The 22,502-nt window shown below is 38.9% G+C and overlaps 1 protein-coding gene across 2 annotated transcripts in view; it reads left to right on the top strand.

Annotated features, from left to right (window-relative positions):
• Positions 1 to 22,502, top strand: part of LOC133650717 (roundabout homolog 2-like) — a 240,172-nt gene that overhangs the window by 4,380 nt on the left and 213,290 nt on the right. The gene's annotated exons all lie outside the window — the stretch shown is intronic.

Raw genomic sequence — 22,502 nt, 5'->3', positions numbered from 1 at the left:
CCAACATGACTAAGGGTCTCCAAATGCATCCATCCATCCATTTCCTACCGCTTATCCCTTTCGGGGTCGCGGGGGGTGTTGGAGCCTATCGCAGCTACAATCGGGCGAAAGGCGGGGTACACCCTGGACAAGTCGCCACCTCATCACAGGGCCAACACATATAGACAGACAACATTAACAGTCACATTCACACACTAGGGCCAATTTTTAGTGTTGCCAGTCAACCTATCCCCAGTCTCCAAATGGTGTGTAAAAAAAAATCCTTATGGTGTAGTTCATCCATCCATCCATTTTCTACCGCTTGTCCCTTTTGGGGTCGCGGGGAGTGTTGGAGCTTATCCCAGCTGCATTCGGGCGGAAGGCGGGGTACACCCTGGACAAGTCGTCACCTCATCGCAGGGCCAACACAGATAGACAGACAACATTCACACACTAGGGCCAATTTAGTGTTGCCAATCAACCTATCTCCATGTGCATGTCTTTGGAGGTGGGAGGAAGCCGGAGTACCCGGAGGGAACCCACGCAGTCACGGGGAGAACATGCAAACTCCACACAGAAAGATCCCGAGCTCGGGATTGAACTCAGGACCTTCGTATTGCACATGCACTAACCCCTTTACCACCTTCCTGCCCTTTTTTGTGTAGTGTCATTTGTCAAATTTTAAATGGGATTAGGTAGGGGTGCTCAAAAAACATTGATTCACATCTAAATTGCAATTCCTATTTATTTGATTTGGGAAAAAAAATTAAAATTAAAAAGGAGGTTTTAGGCCATGTCCGAGCTTACTTGCTTTGCATATACGTCATACGTCAGCAGCAAAGAAGAGCTTTGTAACTTGTTTTGAAAAGGTATTATCATCCTTTTTATACCAAAAAATATATTGCGAGAACCGGCTTAAATCAAAAACCGTGTTGAATTGAGAATTGATTTTGAATCGAATTGTCACCCCAAGAATTGGAATTGAATCAAATTGTGAGTTGTTGTAAGATTCCCATCACTAGAATTAGTTAAGGAAATAAGCTTTATTTTACTGTGTTGTCTACTCTAAAGTAGTTTTGTGGAGGCACTTAAAAAACTATATAAATATAATACATTTCTGTGTACTCCTATTTGTTCTCAGTAGCATCTGGACATATTCTGACTGTTGTGGAGATAAAAGTACAGTAGCTTTTAAGCTTACAAAAGAGCCCAATGCTCTGCTAGTACTCCAAATGGTTTAAACCAGGGGTCACCAACGCGGTGCCCGCGGGCACCAGGTCGCCCGTAAGGACCAGATGAGTCGCCCGCGGGCCTGTTCTGAAAAAAAAAAAAAAAAAAAAAAAAATTAAATTTTTTTTTTTTTTTTTTTTTTTTTTTCAAAATTAAATCTACATAGAAAAAACACAAGATACACTTTCAATCAGTGCATCAACCCAAACAACCTCCCCCATGCACACTCATCCACACCCACTCACACAAAAGGGGTTATTTCTTTCTGCTACCAATATTCTGGTTCCCACAACATAGACAACACATCTGCAAGGGACACAGTCCCTGAAGCACACATGATTGTATAGGCTGCTGGTCCACTAACATTTTCATTAATTACTATTTTTTATGTAATTATTTTTATATTGTTTTACTTTCTTTTTTATCAAATAAAATGTTTTTTATTTATTTATCTTATTTTATTTTATTTTTTTAAAAAGGGCCTTATCTTCAACAGACCAGGTTGTCAATGAAATTAGATTTGTTTAAAGGGTTTTTTAAACCAGGCCCAGTCCAGATAATGTCCAAGTCGGACTCAGCAACACACACCTTCATTCATGTACACAGAAAAAAATTAGGGAACACAACAGATTGCATATAATTTATAAACAAAATTACATTTTCAAAATAAGCATTTATGTACAGTCCAAATTATGTCCAGGTCACTCAAATTAGGGAACACAACAACAGATAGCATATAATCTATAAACATAATTATACTTTCAAAATAAGCCTTTGAGGACTTCCCATCTTTTTTTTAATGTTTTTTGGCATCATTATCGTTTTCAACCATGTAACTTTCTAAAGTTAGAAAATACTGAATAAATGTTTTAAAGAAAGTAATACTAAGTGAATATCTGTTTTTGGCCTTAAAAATAAACATTTTACCGAGTACTATAATTAAATTGACTAAATCATGATTGTCAATTGTCAATCAAGCTTCATAAACAAACCAATCCTTAAACACAGTTTTTCAACTTCCACCCAAAACAAAGACACAATATGACAATACTAAAACAAATGCAGGGTGGATTCAGGCTCCTGACAACAAAATGGGCAATCATCTGACTCTGTCATATTCCATAATTTTAACATTTTCCCTGTGGTTAAGAAGTTATAAATAATTTTAATTTGAAAATAACGATTTTGCACATCGATAGTGGTTTTATAGATTAGTTTGAATATGGCATCCCATGGCAACGGGCAGTCAAAAAAGTCCTCCCATTTTCCATTTGTGTTGTATGGGGCAGCCTTCAAAGATTTCTTTATTAAATAAAAATTATATATTTTTCTATTTAATTTAGTTCCTTTTTGCCAACTAGAATTTCTTATTAGAGGTTTACAAACTAATAATTTAGTAGTTCCATAATTAATTATTTGTTTCCATCTTTTCCCAATTACTCCAGTTAGTTGATAAAATGAAAAGCTTGAGCAAGCATCACCATACATAGCTCTAAATTCATCATACTTCATAATTTTACCATTCTCATTGATAATATCATTGACAAAAATGATTCCTCTTTGAAACATATTTTTCCAAAAGAAAGGCTTTCCATCTATTACAATATTAGAGTTCATCCATATTAACTGCTGCAAAATATTGTCTCTTTTTTCTGGCACATAAAATTGAAAACACCACCATGAGTGGATTGTTTCCTCGCCATGTTTCCCAGCAGACTCTCTGGGAGGGGATCACTTGTAAAAAAAGGAAACAATTTCTTTTGATACAGTACATGTTTTTTGTCCAACAGGACACTTGTGTACCACTCAGTGTTTAAATCCATCTTTGGAACAATTGATGCTTTTAAAGACAGACACATAGCTTCAAGGTTGAGAAGTTTCAGGCCCCCACATTCATACTCTTTGTACAAAACCTTTCTTTTAATCTTTTCTGGTTTGCCGTTCCAGACAAAATCGAAGACCCGCCGCTCATGAATCTTAAAAAAGTTTTGTGATGGAGCTGGTAATGACAAAAACAAATAAATAAATTGAGGAATAATTAACGAGTTGACAATAGATATTTTACCATACAAGTTTAGGGATTTCCCTTTCCATAATTGCATAATTTTGTCCAGCTTTCTTAGTCGATTATCATAATTTACTGAGCCTAGATCTTCCAGATTTTCCGGGACAACAACACCAAGTATGTTAACTGGTCCATCTCTCCACAAAACAGGCACTTTGCATTCCATTCGAAAGGACGTTCCCTTTAGATTTCCGATCCTTAATATTTTACATTTATCATAATTAAGCTTAAGGCCAGATTGCTGTGAAAATATGTCCAAAAGATTAAGAAGGTTCCGCAAACAATGAGGAAAAATCTTATCTTTGTGAATCAGCCTTTTCTGACATGAACTTCATCAAGAACAAACACAGAACACGCCTCACTGATGCACATCTGCAAGACTCACTCAAAGTTGCAGTGTCAAGTTACACACCAGAGTACAACACACCAGTTAACAGCATGCAATGCCAGGCTTCCCACTAACTGACAAAGAAACAGAAAACAGATTTGGTGTCCAGTTCAAAGTGTGACATGATTTAAAAATTTGAGAGTTTACTTTTGTATTTTACATGAGTTATTATTTGTACAAACGTGGTGTAAAGTAATTCATGATTTGTTAAAAAATGTTAGTGGGTAGCTAGTTAAAATGGGATATTGTGATTTCACAAGACTATCTTAGAAGTGATCATTTGAAAATGTTCAATTTGAAAAATGTGCACTTAGAGAAAATATAAAAATAAAGTGTTGCATATTGATATTTATCTGTTTCTATATATATTTATTGTGAGAAATCATTAAGATGATCAGTGTTTCCACAAAGATAAATATCATAAATTATTAATAATAACAGAGTTAAAGGTAAATTGAGCAAATTGGCTACTTCTGGCAATTTATTTAAGTGTGTATCAAACTGGTAGCCCTTCGCATTAATCAGTACCCAAGAAGTAGCCCTAGGTTTCAAAAAGGTTGGTGACCCCTGGTTTAAACAAAGACAACTTCATATTTACTTTTTTTAAGCGTTTTAGCCCCCCAAAAATCCTGGAATTTAAAAGTAGTTAACAAACACTCCCATTGTTAAGAAGCTTTCTTTACTTTTGTCGTTCACTGTGACATACACACTGGACAGACTGAATAGGTTAATAGATTGGCCAAGGACAGGATTGGCAGGATTTAATAACCGTTGCTTGGACCTTATTGAGACAGTCCCATTTAATAGTTTCTTTAAATGGAAAATGCATGTGTTTGGTTTTTGCTCTTTCAAAGATTATTTATGACTTCAAGAATGGAGAATGAAAAATCGCGTTATTTGTTCTAGATCAGGAGTGCATTATATATATGTATGCTTAAAATGATGAATGTGCTTGTTTCTACATTACATATATATAAAACCATAATGAAGATGTTTGGATGTGTTTTAGAGTGCTTTATTGGCGGAATAGAGCGACTCTCATCGGCTTCAGTGTAAGCGACCTATTTACTAGTTAGAATGCATAAAAAAAGAAAAACGTATGTGTGCTGGTCTTACGTTAGGACTGTTAATGATAGGCAAAATTCTAAAAAAAAAAGTGGAGTTCCCCTTTAAAAGCAGATGGCTAAATTACAGTCACTAAATAGGTCTATGCTTCATAATCCGATTAGTCGACTAATCGCTATGTTAATCAATAAATAGTCTACTATCAAAATAGTGGTTATTGTAGCCCTATTCTTGATTCGATGCAGACAAATATTTTGTCTAAAATTAGTTCATACACCTGCAATGAGGTGGCGACTTGTCCAGGGTGTACCACGCCTTCCGCCCGAATACAGCTGGGATAGGCTCCAGCACCCCCACAAGCTGTAGAAAATGGATGGATGGATAATTAATATACTCTCATGCAAAAGGCCATGTTGATGTTGCATTCATGTGTGTATGTATTTGCAAATAGTCAGTTGTGATGCCACTGTGTGGGAAGTTGGCATTCTGCAGTGTGAAGAGCAGCATTGGTGTCTAGTGTGACACAGTCCTGCCATTCCAGCTGTCCCTTTTACACAAATGTTGTCTTCTTCCACTGCCAGCTTTACAGCACAACAATTTGTCCTCTTTCTCGGTCATGCATGTTTAATTGAACGACGAGGAGTAATAACGGCGTTGTAGTTGCATCTTTAACAAGCTGTGTAAAGTGGACGACTATCCTTGGTGGTTGGCTTATGGTGGTTGGCTTATGGCCTCAGGTAAGATTTATGGCTACTTAGGGTTTTTTGTTTTTTTTACATGGAAAGAACACCTGTGAAATAGCAAATTGTTCCATTTGGCAACATATGACAAGGAGAGACTTAAAATGCATGAATGGCACTTTTGGATAAAACAATTACATTTAGTACACATGAACGTGGTACTCACCCGCAAAACAAATTAGACTATTTTCATTCACATCTGCAGCTCCTGGGATCATTTTGACAAAGCACTATGGAAGTACTAAATATTTTTTTCAAGCCGATACAGATAATTTATTTATAGGATTTTCTTTTTTTGATTTATCTGTAGTTTTAGTACACCTGGAGGTAAGAAAGACCTAAACAATGGTGGATTTGACAAATTGTACTGTACCTGTAGATTTGTCTTTGCAGAACAACATTTTAAGGTACAGGCCCCCAGGTCTTTCTTTGTGGCTAGCTTTTGGCCAGCGTTTTTTATTTGGACAGCGCAGGCATCTTCGTATCTTCATGTTGTTTGCGATACTTGTGTTTTAGGTGGCTGATAAGGTTTGATGTGTTGAAGCATATGTTCGCCCCTCCCCCTCACAAAAACATTTGGTGCAAATAGCCCGACACTTCCGGTGAAACAGTGAAGTTGTCCCACACTATCAACGCCATGTTTGTTTACAATAAGCTCAGGGCGAGTTTACGACAGGCACCATGGCAAATAAGACAAACTTAGGGGTTCTCAACCTTTTTGACCTTGGGGCCCAATTTTCCAACTCAAATATTAACACTTTATTTTAATCTTATTCAATAATTATATCTAATCTACTTACAGTTTAAAACCTTGTCAAATGATATGAAATCATGTGTTAATCACAAAGATTATTATTTATTTAACACATAAACCGTAAGTTTAGGTCAGACTGATTATAAAAACAAGTACTAACCAAACATATTGCATAAGAAAGGACTACTGACGAAAAATAAATTTATATACAATTGTGTTGTGTTAAAACTGATAAACTAAATTAATAATGGATATGTTTCGTAACTAGGCTGTCAATACAATTTAAGTGTAAACGAAAGTACAGCTTTACCACTTTGTCATAATTTTTTGCACTAAAGAAACTCCTCTATGACTTTAGCGCCAGACTTCTTCTGTTTGTTTTATGTACTCATTACTGCCACAAGTGGTGGGAAATTGTGTTACAACTGAGTACTTCTGCGGCCTATACGGACCACAGCTGAGAAATAGATATTTTTTGGCGGCCCTCTAGAGAGCACTCGCGGCCCCCTCTAGAGAGCACTCGCGGCCCAACAATGGGCCCTGGCCCTATGATTAAGAAAACACTGCCCTTTTGATTGATTGAGACTTTTATTAGTAGATTGCACAGTACAGTACATATTTTGTACAATTGACCACTAAATGGTAACACCCGATAAATTTTTTCAACTTGTTTAAGTCGGGGTCCACTTAAATCAATTCATGGTACAAATAACTCATCTACAGCACAGTATGGGTATTATGGCCTCACTGGAGCATTTATTTTAATTGGTTATTAGAGCTATTTTTTGAAATTATCGGATAAATCAGTATGACCTCATAATTCCTTATAATGGTATGATATTTATTAGGGATGGGCGATATGACTAAAAAATGTATCACGATATAAGTGTTTCATATCAGTCGATATCGATAATAATTGATTAAAAAAAACCAAAAAACTATTCTAAATAAAGACCAGTAGAAAAAAGGCTGAATTTAAATACTTTTATTTTAAAAATAACATTTAACCTTTAGAACGAGGTCAGCATTATGAAAAACAGTCAAATAAATGAAAATACTGGTCGATGTGCAAATATTGACATTAAATAAATGCTTAATCCAACAAAATGTGCAAAGTATTGTAATTAAGAAATTAGTAGTGTACAACTCAGGCTTTAAAGCCATATTGGTAACAATATATGCAAATAAATAACAGTCACATTAAGCAAGCAGAAACAAACATGTCTTACAGAATATTGTAAACATCGGAATAAACTTGCGTCTGAACATCTGTGACAAAACAAACCTGTTACCCTCTTCAGTCATTTATGGAAAAATCAAACCAACTTCAGTATCTCCTTTTCCACGGATTCCCTGCACATTGTGTAAAGCTTAGGAATAGCTGTCTTGGAAAAGTGCTTTTGGCCAGGTAGAACATAACGGGGGTCGAGCACGTGTATGAGATTCTTGTACCCAGACTTCTCAACTATGCTGAGCGGTAGCATGTCCTTCGCTAATTGATACTACACTGCATCCGTTATTTCTTTATAACGTTTTGAATTTTTGTCGTATGGCACTGCTGCCGAGTAATACTGTCTGCGGCAACAACAGACCACCCCGATGGTGGTCTGTTGTTGCCGCTTCGGTGCTGTTCCACTTGCACTGGCTGATGTAGATGGTTGTGGCTGTTTGATACTGCTGTACTCTAGCGGGTGAGAGCGGCTCAGGTGGTAAAATAAGTTTGTCGTGTTCCCAGACTTGGTCGAGACGACGACCTTGCAAAGTTTGCAGACAGGATTACTCTGATTCGTATCGGATTTAAAAAAATCCAAAATACTGCCAAACTGGTGACGTGACGTTTCCTTTTTTATTTACAATTTCCTCTCGTGCTGCCGCACTCATATTCCCGTTTCGTTTCACTCCTCGTCGTCAGCTAGCCATTGTTGCTTTTTTTTTTTTTTCCCTGTTAGCATTTCCCAGAATGCCTTGCGGTTCAGGCTCGACCGTGATAGGTCGAGAGGCCAAAGCCCTTCCTCTGCCTACACCCCCCAGAATGCTGTGCGGTTCCGGCTCCGCCTTTCTTCCTATTTTTTTCTAACAGAACACAGTGAAATTATCGAACGTTCTATCGACCCCATTTTCTATTGATATTGATCACATGTCTATCGCGATATATATTGTTATTGTTTTATCGCCCAGCCCTAATATTTATAGTGTACCTCTTCAAAGCACATAACACTTAAAACAAAAGGAAAGAAAGACACTATTTACATCTAGATCATTTAATTTGTAATCTATTTGGAATAAATTAATCTGACCAATTTGGCAGACATACTGATATAGTATGCATTAGGGGTGTAACGGTACAAAAACATTTCGGTTCGGTACGTACCTCGGTTTAGAGGTCACGGTTCGGTTCATTTTCGGTACAGTAAGAAAACAACAAAATATAAATGTTTTGGTTATTTACAAACCCCGTTTCCATATGAGTTGGGAAATTGTGTTAGATGTAAATATAAACAGAATACAATGATTTGCAAATCCTTTTCAACCCATATTCAATTGAATGCACTACAAAGACAAGATATTTGATGTTCAAACTCATTAACTTTATTTTTTTTTTCCAAATAATAATTAACTTAGAATTTCATGGCTGCAACACGTGCCAGAGTAGTTGGGAAAGGGCATGTTCACCACTGCGTTACATGGTCTTTCCTTTTAACAACAGTAAATGTTTGGGAACTGAGGAGACACATTTTTTAAGCTTCTCAGGTGGAATTCTTTCCCATTCTTGCTTGATGTACATCTTAAGTTGTTCAACAGTCTGGGGTCTCCGTTGTGGTATTTTAGGCTTCATAATGCGCCACACATTTTCAATGGGAGACAGGTCTGGACTACAGGCAGGCCAGTCTAGTACCCGCACTCTTTTACTATGAAGCCACGTTAATGTAACACGTGGCTTGGCATTGTCTTGCTGAAATAAGCAGGGGCGTCCATGGTAACGTTGCTTGGATGGCAACATATGTTGCTCCAAAACCTGTATGTACCTTTCAGCATTAATGGCGCCTTCACAGATGTGTAAGTTACCCATGCCTTGGGCACTAATTTACCCCCATACCATCACAGATGCTGGCTTTTCAACTTTGCACCTATAACAATTCGAATGGTTCTTTTCCTCTTTGGTCCGGAGGACACGACGTCCACAGTTTCCAAAAACAATTTGAAATGTGGACTCGTCAGACCACAGAACACTTTTCCACTTTGTATCAGTCCATCTTAGATGAGTTTAGGCCCAGCGAAGCCGACGGCGTTTCTGGGTGTTGTTGATAAACGGTTTTCGCCTTGCATAGGAGAGTTTTAACTTCCACTTACAGATGTAGCGACCAACTGTAGTTACTGACAGTGGGTTTCTGAAGTGTTCCTGAGCCCATGTGGTGATATCCTTTACACACTGATGTCGCTTGTTGATGCAGTACAGCCTGAGGGATCGAAGGTCACGGGCTAAGCTGCTTACGTGCAGTGATTTCTCCAGATTCTCTGAACCCTTTGATGATATTACGGACCGTAGATGGTGAAATCCCTAAATTCCTTGCAATAGCTGGTTGAGAAAGGTTTTTCTTAAACTGTTCAACAATTTGCTCACGCATTTGTTGACAAAGTGGTGACCCTCGCCCCATCCTTGTTTGTGAATGACTGAGCATTTCATGGAATCGACTTTTATACCCAATCATGGCACCCACCTGTTCCCAATTTGCCTGTTCACCTGTGGGATGTTCCAAATAAGTGTTTGATGAGCATTCCTCAACTTTATCAGTATTTATTGCCACCTTTCCCAACTTCTTTGTCACGTGTTGCTGGCATCAAATTCTAAAGTTAATGATTATTTGCAAAAAAAAAACGTTTATCGGTTTGAACATCAAATATGTTGTCTTTGTAGCATATTCAACTGAATATGGCTTGAAAATGATTTGCAAATCATTGTATTCCGTTTATATTTACATCTAACACAATTTCCCAACTCATATGGAAACGGGGTTTGTATTTACCAAATTGGTAAACAATGGCTTTATCCTTTTAACATTGGGAACACTATAATACTTCTGCCCACGCTAATCAACATTAAACTGCCTCAAGTAGTTGCTCAGATTAAATAAAATGACAAAACTTTTCTTCTACATATAAAAAGTGCAACATTATACAGTTTCAAGTCAACTCATCATCCATCCATCCATTTTCTACCGCTTGTCCCTTTCGGGGTCGTGGAAGGTGCTGGAGCCTATCTCAGCTGCATTCGGGCGGAAGGCGGGGTACACCCTGGACAAGTCGCCACCTCATCACAGGGCCAACACAGATAGACAGACAATATTCACACTCACATTCACACACTAGGGCCAATTTAGTGTTGCCAATCAACCTATCCCCAGGTGCATGTCTTTGGAGGTGGGAGGAAGCCGGAGTACCCGGAGGGAACCCACGCAGTCACGGGGAGAACATGCAAACTCCACACAGATAGATCCCGAGCCCGGGATTTAATTTAGTACCTTCGTATTGTGAGGCACATGAACTAACCCCTGTGTCATTGTGCTGCCCGTCAACTCCATCCATCCATTTTCTACCGCTTGTCCCTTTCGGGATCGCGGGGGGTGCTGGAGCCTATCTCAGCTGCATTCAGGCGGAAGGCGGGGTACACCCTGGACAAGTCGCCACCTCATCGCAGTGCCCGTCAACTCATCATGCTTAATTTATTACAGCATTTGGGAAGCCTGTAGTTGATTTTTATTATGTAAAGGATATATTTTTATCAACATGTGATAGCAGGGAACCTGCCATTCAAAACTAGGCTGCTACATTACTAATGATTAATGTAACTATAGCTGAAAAAATAGTACAATAGCAATAAGAGAGACTATTCATCCCTGAACACCATGGAGTTCATGTAGTCTTAATGATGCAGTTACATTATTATATCAACTATCAGAGACAGAAACTCTTCATTTAACATAATGTCCTTTTTTGCTGCTTCAACAAAGCTCAATCAACACAGAAAAAGGTAAAGTGAAATAACAGACAGACAGGGCTTTGCTGTCCGTAACACACGCACACACACCGCAAAATGAGCTAACGTTACGCTAAAAGCGAATTAGCCTTCACCTCAAGCCAGGACTGCGAGCGAGCTGAGCTCCAGTTTATATTTCTAGAAGGTCAACGGGCTCATAGTGATGTTACTAGTACCGTATTTTTCGGAATATAAGTCGCTCCGGAGTTTAAGTCGCACCGGCCGAAAATGCATAGTAAAGAAGGAAAAAAACATTAGTCGCACTGGAGTATAAGTCGCATTTTTTGGGGACATTTATTTGATAAAACCCAACACCGAGAATAGACATTTGAAAGGCAATTTAAAATAAATAAAGAATGGTGAACAACAGGCTGAATAAGTGTACGTTATATGACGCATAAATAGGGATGATGCTCGAAACCAGTTTTCCCGGTTGTTCGATAAGAAAAGAACCGAGTCCTCAGACTCAAATCCCTTTTTGAGAACCGGTACCCGTTATCGAGACCACTTTAGCAGGGGTCGGTAACCCGCGGCTCCGGAGCCGCATGCAGCTCTTTGATCACTCTCAGCTGCATACTTGCCAACCCTCCGAGTTTCAATGCCCCTCCCGAAAATTTCTCCAGGGCAACAAATTGAGGGCGTGCCGTGATGGCACTGCCGTTAGCGTCCTCTACGACCTGTCGTATCGTCCGCTTTTCACCATACTAACTGTGTGCCGGCAAAGCCACATGTTGTATGCGGCTGTGGCATACACACGTAGGTCACTGCAAGGCATACTTGATCAACAGCGATACAGGTTACACTGAGGGTGTTGATATAAACAACTTTAACACTGTTAGAAATATACGCCACACTGTGAACCCACACCAAACAAGAATGACAAACACATTTCGGGAGAACATCCGCACCGTAACACAACATAAACACAACAGAACAAATACCCAGAACCCTTTCCAGCACTAACTCTTCCAGGACACTACAAGGTGTGTGTGTGTGGGGGGGTGGTTGGTGGTAGCAGAGGTGTATATTGTAGCGTCCCGGAAGAGTTAGTGCTGCAAAGGGTTCTGGGTATTTGTTCTGTTGTGTTTATGTTGTGTTACGGTGCGGATGTTCTCCCGAAATGTGTTTGTCATTCTTGTTTGGTGTGGATTCACAGTGTGGCGCATATTTCTAACAGTGTTAAAGTTGTTCATACGGGTACCCTCAATTTAACCTGCATCGCTGTTGATCAACTATGCGTTGCATTCACGTGAGTGTGCGTACAAAAGCCGCACATATCTTATGGCTGGGCCGGCACGTTGTTAGAATGGATGAAAAGCGGACGTGACGACTGCTCGTAGAGGACCTTAAAGGCAGTGCCTTTAAGGCACGCCCCCAAGACTGTGGTCCGGGTGGACTACGAGGTATAATGACTGATGAACACCTTCATTCGATAATGAAGGTTGCCTCAGCTCAAAGCCTGATCCCCGACATTTAATAAACTAGCATCCCAGAAAAGATGCCAGCTATCTGGCTTGGGCACATCAGAATAGATCAGTGTGTTGCAAACATTGTTATTTTATTTTCAAATTTATTAGCCTGTGGAAAAAGTTAATGTTGATATTTACCTCAGAAGGCTGCAAATAGAAAAAAGGCATTACATTTTTATTCAAATTGTATTTGGTATGCCATTGATATTTTTGTATTATTATTATTTGAAACTGGATTTTGCATGTCACTATAAAGTTATATAAGTCTTGCTTGTTCAATATTCAATGCAAAACTTGTTTGGGTCCCTATTAAAAGGTTAATTTGTTCAACCTCGGCCCGCGGCTTTGTTCAGTTTTAAATTTTGGCCCACTCTGTATTTGAGTTTGACACCCATGACTTAAATAGACATTAAGTATTTTACTTAACCTTCAACCCGACGTCTTTTTCGGAGTTAAAAACGTTTTGTTGCATGCAGAAATTTTATTTCATTTTCTTTGCAGTCGTTCATTGATTTCATAAATGTAACCCATAATAGTTTGTTTATATATAGCACAAAGCAAAAAAAACTTTATAGGCAGTGTTATTTCATTTTAAATTTCAAAAGAGTTTTGTGGCTCCCATTGATTTTTTTTATTCATTAGACAATCAATAGCTCTAGTATAGCTCTAGTATGATCTATTGAAATAGAAACACATAATTAAGATGACCTCCTTCAACCCCGCTGCACCATGTGTATCCAAGGTAACGGAACTGTGCTCAAAATTAATTTTTAGCTTGACAATAGCTCAAGACGCATTATGAATTAATATGTGGTGATGCGTCAAAATTAACTTTGGAGAAAGGGAACTCGGCTGCACAAGGACTCTATTTAGCAGTGGGTGCTGACAGGACAAGTCAGCTATAAAGGTCTCAAGTGTGACAGCCTGAGGGGCCTGACACGATAAGCATGAGCTCCCCACCTCAGGCTGTAGACAGATGGACTGCCTAAGGAATTAGTTCCAGTGGTTCTGGGGGGGGGCTTTTCCATTGCCAGCCTTATTACTGAAATAGACATGGAGCAAAATGAGCCAGGGCTCACTGAATTAACGCTGGTAAAAAGCCATTAACAGACACAGTGCAACACTTTATGGAAGTTTCGAGGCGGAACAAATAATACAGATACTAATTGCTGAACCCAGGTGATGAGAGAATATACAATGTTCTATACAAAGCATCTAATTACAGTATAGTTGCTTTGCTTTTCAAAATTAGGATATTTGTGTCACTGGCAGAATGAATGTGTTAATAATAGAAGCAACAATATGAATTGTCAAAACACAGATAATGCCATCGCCTAATTTGTGTCGTTATAGGTAGAGATGGTTTTGGCCTCGGATCCGATTATGTTAGTTTTCGAGTTCCAGTCCAGGGTTGTCCAAAAGGGACACATACTGAAAAAGGAAAGAATGCGGCGGCCACTTTGAAACATTTTGGACATTAAAGATGCTAAAACCAATTCAGTCTACATCAGTATATGCTAGGCTATTTAAAAAACATTGTTATTTTAGCTTTTGTGTGATAGATGACAAAGCAAATAATTGTTAATATTGTATCCATTTTACCTCTTTAATGAATAATTATTTGAATTGTTAGAACACGTCAAAGGCCAATAGACAACTGATTAGTTGTGGACCGAAAACGGCCGCTTGGCTGCACTTTGGACACCCCTGCAATGGATTATACAAATAAAAATGTTTTATAGCAAGTAAATAAAATTAACACATTTTATTAAGCATATCTTATTCAATTTAGATTGTGCTTGAATTTTTGGAAATCAGATGATGTATGTGATTTTTGCGGGGAAAAAAGTGAAATCCGGCTGAAATGAGGCTCTTGTGAATCATGCAAATCTGTTTTTTTTTGTGTGTTATTGGAGAAGATCTTGCTCCTGAAGCTTGTTCATTAGATTTAATTGTCATTGACGGAACTGCTTTCTGTTTTAAATTGACCTGTAAGAGTAAACAGTGAGCTTTTCATGTGTGTTTTTTTCATGTCAGAAAGTTGTTGTTTTAAATAAAAACTGTTAATTTGGCATTGCATTTTCTGGATGGTTAGTGTTGTAATTAATTTATGACATATTTCTGCTCAAACTTTACATGGATTTGTCCGGTTTCCAATACAGTAAAGTACAGTATGTATCCCAATGTTATACTCATTCCTACTCCCTTGCAGGTTGGCAAAACCAATGTTGTGTTCTGGCAAGACTCACACCCTCATAGAATTCAGGCAACTCCAACGTGTCTAACAAGGAATGAGGAAATGTAATTGTGTCTCCCTGAGCATTAATCTCTTTTAAAGAAATCTTTCATATAGACCATATGGCCTAAAAGTAAAATCTCAGATTTTTTCACAAACGTTTAAGATTTTTTCCGATTTTTATCCCCCTACTTTTTAAAGAAAAAAATGACAAAGATAATTCTAAACCATTTTTTCTTTTACTTGATCAAAAACTAGTTGTTTGAAATGACACTGCATACACTGCATCTTACGCTTAGCAAAATTCTAATTTGTTAAATGTTTTTTTTTTAGACCAGATATAAATTTTACTTTTTATGCAATCATTTTTAAATAACTAAATTAAGAGCTTTATCTGGGAGGCAATATTTCTGCTTAAATAAAATACATCCGGAAACAAAAATGTGGCGTTCAACATTGCATGCAAATAAATAATAATCTCCAACATTGAGATTAATAAAGTGCAAACTTAAAACTTCTGTCTTGAAAAAAATAAGTCTGTAAATAAAAATATAGCATTGCACATTGCATGCAAATAAATAGTCAAGTAAAACATTGAGATGACTATATAGTTTTAGTAAGTGGATAAACACAGGCTTTTCCCTGAAATATCCTGGGCTCCTTGTTAGTGTGTACTGATGTTAAAGACAATGTTGCACATGTAATATATCACTATATTGATGATTAAATGCGTTATAATTCCACGATAGTTTTACAGCAGTACACACGGTACTAGCTGTTCGGTCTGGATGTGCAGAGCGACTGCTTTAGTGATCGCTATGTGCATTGTTTTCCTTTTTTTATCATACTGCACATGGTCCATCCATCCATTTTCTACCACTTGTTCCTCTAGGGGTCGCAGGGGGTCCTGGAGCCTATCCCAGCTGCATTCGGGTGGAAGGCAGGGTACACCCTGGACAAGTCGCCACCTCATTGCAGGGCCAACACAGATAGACAGACAACATTCACACTCACATTCACACACTAGGGCCAATTTAGTGTTGCCAATCAACCTATCCCCAGGTGCCTGTCTTTGGAGGTGGGAGGAAGCTGGAGTACCCAGGACCTTTGTATTGTGAGGCGCACACACTAACCCCTGCTCCACCGTGCTGCCCTACTGTACATGGTACCTTGTGTTAAAGATTTTGCCACAGTAAGCCACTTCTTAGTTGGAGTTTTGTTAATGCGGTCTTGTTCGCCTCGTAAAGAGTTGCATTTCCCCCACTCGGCTCGATGCTGTTTCAGATGCTCGAACAAGTTTGTTGTGCTGCTGCCTTTTTTAAAGAAACTCTGCAGCGTGCAGTCACTTGTTCCACTCCTGTTAAAGCAAATTTAAAGCACTGGCAACACTTTTATTCTCTGAGGAACAAATGTCTCGCTGTAGTTAGCATCAACCATGTTTTGCTAGGGTTGTAGATCTCCGCTAAGAAAGTAAGGGTACAAAAGGCACATCTCTGATAAAGATACAGGCACATGAAATCACCGCGAAAACATAAATCCACGTTTTTAAACATTGTTTTTCACGTCAAAATATCACTTCCGCGTTTTTTTTAATGAAATATCAATAAAAATATGATCCAAATAAAATTTGTTAAACGCTCGCTAATTAGTTAAACATCTAGCTAGCTTAATTATTGTCGCCTCTGTTCACTATCCGAGCCACATTGATTGCTGTCCACTTTTCTAATCATATTTGGATTTTTAAAATCCAAACACTGTTAGTTCTGAAACAATTGTAGTTCTGGAGTACTTATCAGTAGCCACCGAGATGGTATATTTTTGACGTGATGGATTGTAAACAGAGATCACAAGACCAGAAGTATATTACCCAAGGGGACGTGGCTACAGGATAGAGTTGCCAATTGGGAAACGTTTTCTGACTTCTTTGCATGCATGTTATACATTTTTACATTACATTGTTAATTATGATAATGTTAGTAAATTATCTAATGAAAAAACAAAAACATCTCTGGTACATTACACAGGACTTGTAAGTGTCAAATAGACAGCCCAAAAAGGTTGGTAGATGAGAATAAATGTAAAGGTAAAATATGTTGTAGAAATTGTAGGAAATGCAGTCTTGATTTTTAAACATTTTGTTTTGGGGTTTGCGTGTTAGCACTTTGTGCTGATAGAAATGTTCTTTTTTTTCTCAATTGTCCTCTTTTTTTCTCACAGTGTGCTCAAACCCCTAAATATATACAAATATACAAAGCATGTTTGTTGTTGTGTCAATGGCCGAGTCCAGGATGTTGTCGTTACGCCATGTTTCAGAGAATATGTAAACACAACATTCTCTTACAGTCCATTGGGTAGATGTCAGAAGGAGTACATAGTCCATATTGATGCCCATGCAGCAAATATTGGTCACATGATCAATAGACGAGCTGGCTTCTGCTAACTTCCACTCCACCTGCGGCACCTCCTCAAAGTTGTCAATCTTGGCTGCAATTCAAGTGCTCAAACTATGCAGAATATCGATGCCATCTGGACGTTTGTAACTACACTCCATTAAGTTTAGCTAGTTCATTATAATGTTATCTTAATGTAAGTGAGGGCCCTGTGGCGATCCATTTTTTTAATGTGGCGACCCGCCACAAATAAATGAATGTACCGGATACACTGCATTCCCGTCACGATTTACTGTACATTTTCCAGAATAAATGTTTTATTTTTACATTCAGAAACCTATATCCTGAATGAAGACACTCGACTGATGTACTGTATATTGCTCAGTATTATTTGTCATTGAATCTGAAAAAAACAGTCATTGTTTAAAACAAAAAACAGTCAGAGAAAAATAATAGTGGCAAAATAAATATTTTCTATGATTTTATGATTGTTTTATTCTTTGAAGGATAGATATTAATGTGTATAATTGAAATGCCTTAATTTTAGTGAGGTTAAAGGCCAACTGAAACCCACTACTACCGACCACGCAGTCTGATATGTTATATATCAATGATGAAATCTTAACATCGCAACACATGCCAATACGGCCGGGTTAACTTATAAAGTGCAATTTTAAATTTCCCGGGAAATATCCGGCTGAAAACGTCTCGGTATGATGACGTTTGCGCATGACGTCACGGATTGAACGGAAGTATTGGGACACCGTTGTGTCCCAATACAAACAGCGTCTGTTTTCATCGAAAAATTCCACAGTATTCTGGACATCTGTGTTGGTGAATCTTTTGAAATTAGTTTAATGAACAATGGAGACAGCAAAGAAGAAAGCTGTAGGTGGGATCGGTGTATTAGCGGCTGGCTACAGCAACACAACCAGGAGGACTTTGAGTCGCATAGCAGACGCGCTATCCGCCGCTAGCCACAAACCGCACTGATGATCGGGTGAAGTCCTTCGTCGCGCCGTCGATCGCTGGAACGCAGGTGAGCACGGGTCGTGATGAGCAGATAAGGGCTGGCGTAGGTGGAGAGCTAATGTTTTTAGCATAGCTCTGTCGAGGTCCCGTAGCTAAGTTAGCTTCAATGGCGTCGTTAGCAACAGCATTGCTAGGCTTCGCCAGGCTGGACAGCATTAACCGTGTGGTTACAGGTCCAGGGTTTGGTTCGGTGTCTCCTGATAGTAGAAGTAATAGTAGTATTGTTGATCTTCTGTCTATCCTTCCAGTCAGGGGCATGTTTCTTCTGTTTCTATCCACAGTTAAGCACGATGCTATCACGTTAGCTCCGAAGCTAAAGTGCTTCACCGATGTATTGTTGTGGAGATAAAAGTCACTGTGAATGTCCATTTCCAGTCACGACTCTCATTTTCAAGAGGATATAGTATCCGAGGTGGTTTAAAATACAAATCCGTGATCCACAATAGAGAAAGTGTGAAATCCAATGAGCCCTTGTACCTAAGTTACGGTCAGAGCGAAAAAAGATACACCCTGGCGTCCTACATTGCACTCTAATCCTTCATTCTCACTTTCCTCATCCACAAATCCTTCATCCTCGCTCAAATTAATGGGGTAATCGTCGCTTTCTCGGTCGAAATCGCTCTCGCTGCTGGTGTAAACAATGTGCAGATGTGAGGAGCTCTTCAACCTATGACATCACGCTACTTCTGGTACAGGCAAGGCTTTTTTATCAGCGACCAAAAGTTGCGAACTTTATCGTCGATGTTCTCTACTAAATCCTTTCAGCAAAAATATGGCAATATGGCGAAATGATCAAGTATGACACATAGAATGGACCTGCTATCCCCGTTTAAATAACAACATTTCATTTCAGTAGGCCTTTAATAGACAGTAATAGTCATAAATGCAATGCTAATAGTTGCTAATAGTTGTTGGCATTAAGGATGGGCGATACGGCCTAAAATCTATATCGCATCATATATTGCAGCCTCCTGTGATATACAAAACCCAAAACCAGTGAAGTTGGCGCATTGTGTAATTCGTAAATTAAAACAGAATGCGATGATTTGCAAATCCTTTTCAACTTATATTCAATTGAATAGACTGCAAAGTCAAGATATTTAATGTTCGAACTGAGAAACTTGCAAATAATCATTAACTTAGAATTTAATGGCAGTAACACGTTCCATGCCTGAAAGGTGATTGACAGAGACTGAGGAATTGTGTGTGAGGAAAAAAAGACGGAGACAGACGTGTGTGCACGAGAAAGAATATGTGTCGGAATTGAACATTTGTTAGCACAATATTGGCAGTTAAAGTTAAACAGAGTGTAATACTTTGTGACTTATTCTGGATGCAACAACAACAACACAGTAAGCTGAAAAACGACATATTCAGTCATTATTTTTAGAGCGCATATGAAGTACACAATAACAGTTTACATGCAAATGTTCAATCACTGTTGGTTCAATTTGTGCATTTTTAAGCCCAACATCTGCTCTCCTTTGCTCAAAGAACCTCCTGGGCAAAAGCTGACCAATCAGAGTCCGCGTCGCTGCTGACACAGAGCTAGGATTTTTGGGAGGTACACAAAATAGTCTGCAAGAGGGTATGCTGGGGGAGGGGCAAGACGGCGTTGCTTACGCAAGTTACGTGACACAAGAGTATATATCGGGTTTTAGTTGAGTTAGCCGCTAGCTTGCTAGTAAGAATGCTACAGTGGTTCAGGATCTGTTTGTGTGCTTGTCAATGTCAAATTTGCAGAACACAGCTAGAATGTGTCATCAACATGCACAACCATGGTATTAAAAACTATCGTCGGCCGGATGTATCGTATATCAGTGTTTTTCAACCTTTTCTGAGCCAAGGCACATTTTATTCATTGAAAAAATCCCGAGGCACACAACCAACAGAAATCATTGACAAATGAAAGTCAGCAGCCGATATTGACAATAAAAAGTCGTTTTCGCAATTGTTGGATATGAATTCAAACCATAACCAACCATGCTTCACTGTAACTCTTGTCTCAAAGTAGGTGTGCTGTCACGACCTGTCACATCACTTTGTGACTTATTTTAAAGTTTTTGGCATTTTCCTGTGTGTTGTGTTTTAGTTCTTGTCTTGTGCTCCTATTTCGGTGGCTTTTCCTGTTTTGTTGGTTTTTCCTGTAGCAGTTTCATGTCTTCCTTGAACGCTATTCCCCGCACCTGCTTTGTTTTGGCAATCAAGACTATTTAAGTTGTGCGGATGCTATCCTTTGTGGGGACATTGTTGATTGTCATGTCATGTACGGATGTACTTTGTGGACGCAGTCTGCAGTCTGCTCCACGCTTTAAGTCTCTGCTGTCGTCCAGCATTCTGTTTTTGTTTACTTTGCAGCAAGTTCAGTTTTAGTTTCATTTTGCATAGCCATCCCTAAGCTTCAATGCCTTTTCTTAGCGGCACTTACCTTTTGTTTATTTTTGGTTTAAACGTTTGACACCTTTTTACCTGCACATTGCCTCCCGCTGTCACCTGCATATTGTGATCACGACAAACCATGTTCCCGACATCTACAAAGCAATTAGCTACCTGCTGCCACCTACTGATATGGAAGAGTATTACACAGTTACTCTGCCGAGCTCTAGACAGCACAGGCACTCAACAACGGCACAATATTTGCGGATTACAATCACTGGTTTGCAAAAAATATTTTTAACCCAATTAGGTAATCTCTCACGGCACACCAGACTGTATCTCGCGGCACAGTGGTTGAAAAACACTGTCGTATATCGTCTAAATAGCCCAACCCTAGTTGGCAAAGTCATTTATTTTGGTGCTTTGGTTTTCGGCCTTGGTTTTGTCATTTTCAGTTTTAGACAAAACTTTTCAATTTGGGGAATCCCAGCTATGGCTGTTTAAAGATTTTGATCATTTATTGTTACGACAATCTTATGCTTCGATCGTACATAGGTAATGTAAATATAATACTAGAGTGCTGCAACAAATGTAAAGTAAAGTAAGGTATAGTTATTTTATGTAACTTGTATTTTGTAAACTTGATTTATTCCCAACATTCTGTGATTTCATCTTATCACTGACTGCTCATCACGTCACAGCACTCTGTTTTCATCAAGTTTGATTGGCGCGTCACTCAGTCAAACCTTGAGTGTTTACCCAATGACTATTTTGAAGTGCATAACACAACTGTGGTACAGAGTAGTGTGGCACTTGAATACTCACTCGGAATATTCGAACCAACTGATAATGGATAATTTTTGGAGCCTATTAACATCAAGGTAATGCTGTCATGGTAGGCTTGTGAGAGCTACTATTGTGACTTAATAGCAGCATAGAGCTCCGACAGACACACAGTTGTTTTGATTTTCTCACTCCAGTGTTGAGAAACAAAAGACAAGCACAGGGAAGAAGCAGTTGGGCTTTAAGTAGGACTTCAGAAATTTTGGGAATTCTTTTTGATGACTGACACACGATCACATGATTTTCAAAAGGCTAAGTCGAACCTGTACACTGACAGCTGTTCATGTTCTTGGGCAGCAACACAATTATGTAACAGCAATTAAGAGTCCAATTAGGAAGCATGACAGCCACTAGGGATGATGTTCGAAAACCGGTTCTCCCGATGCTTCGATAAGAAAAGAACCGATTCCATAGATTCGAATCCCTTTTTGAGAACCGGTTCCCGTTATCGAAGCCACTATACCGTATTTTCGTGACCATATGGCGCACCGTATTAAAAGGCGCCGTGTCAGTTACGGGTGCTATTTCTGTATTTAACGCATAAATAAGGCGCAGCGTATTTTGGGGCACAGGCATGGTTAAACATACTCTAGCTTAAAACATACGCTAGCATGAATGGACGCTGTTTTAAAAAGGCAGCAGGAGCAAAGCTGAGTTTGGTTGTACTTTGTTGAAGTATTTATCAATGTACTCACATTATTTTTTGATCAATCCTCACCCATAAATCCATCACAGTCCTCATCTTCTGTGTCCGAAATGAACAGCTGGGCAAGTTCTCCATCAAACACGCCATATTCCCTCTCGTCATATTTAAAGTCAGTCTCGTTGCCGTGGGGCTCCTCTGAAAAAGTAAAAGCCGACTTCTCTTGCCTTGTTGTGCGTATCGATTCGCTACCGTGC

This window comes from Entelurus aequoreus, linkage group LG05 (genome assembly GCF_033978785.1).
Source record: "Entelurus aequoreus isolate RoL-2023_Sb linkage group LG05, RoL_Eaeq_v1.1, whole genome shotgun sequence".
NCBI classification, from domain to species: Eukaryota; Metazoa; Chordata; class Actinopteri; order Syngnathiformes; family Syngnathidae; genus Entelurus; species Entelurus aequoreus.
This window is presented reverse-complemented; position numbering and strand designations above follow the sequence as displayed.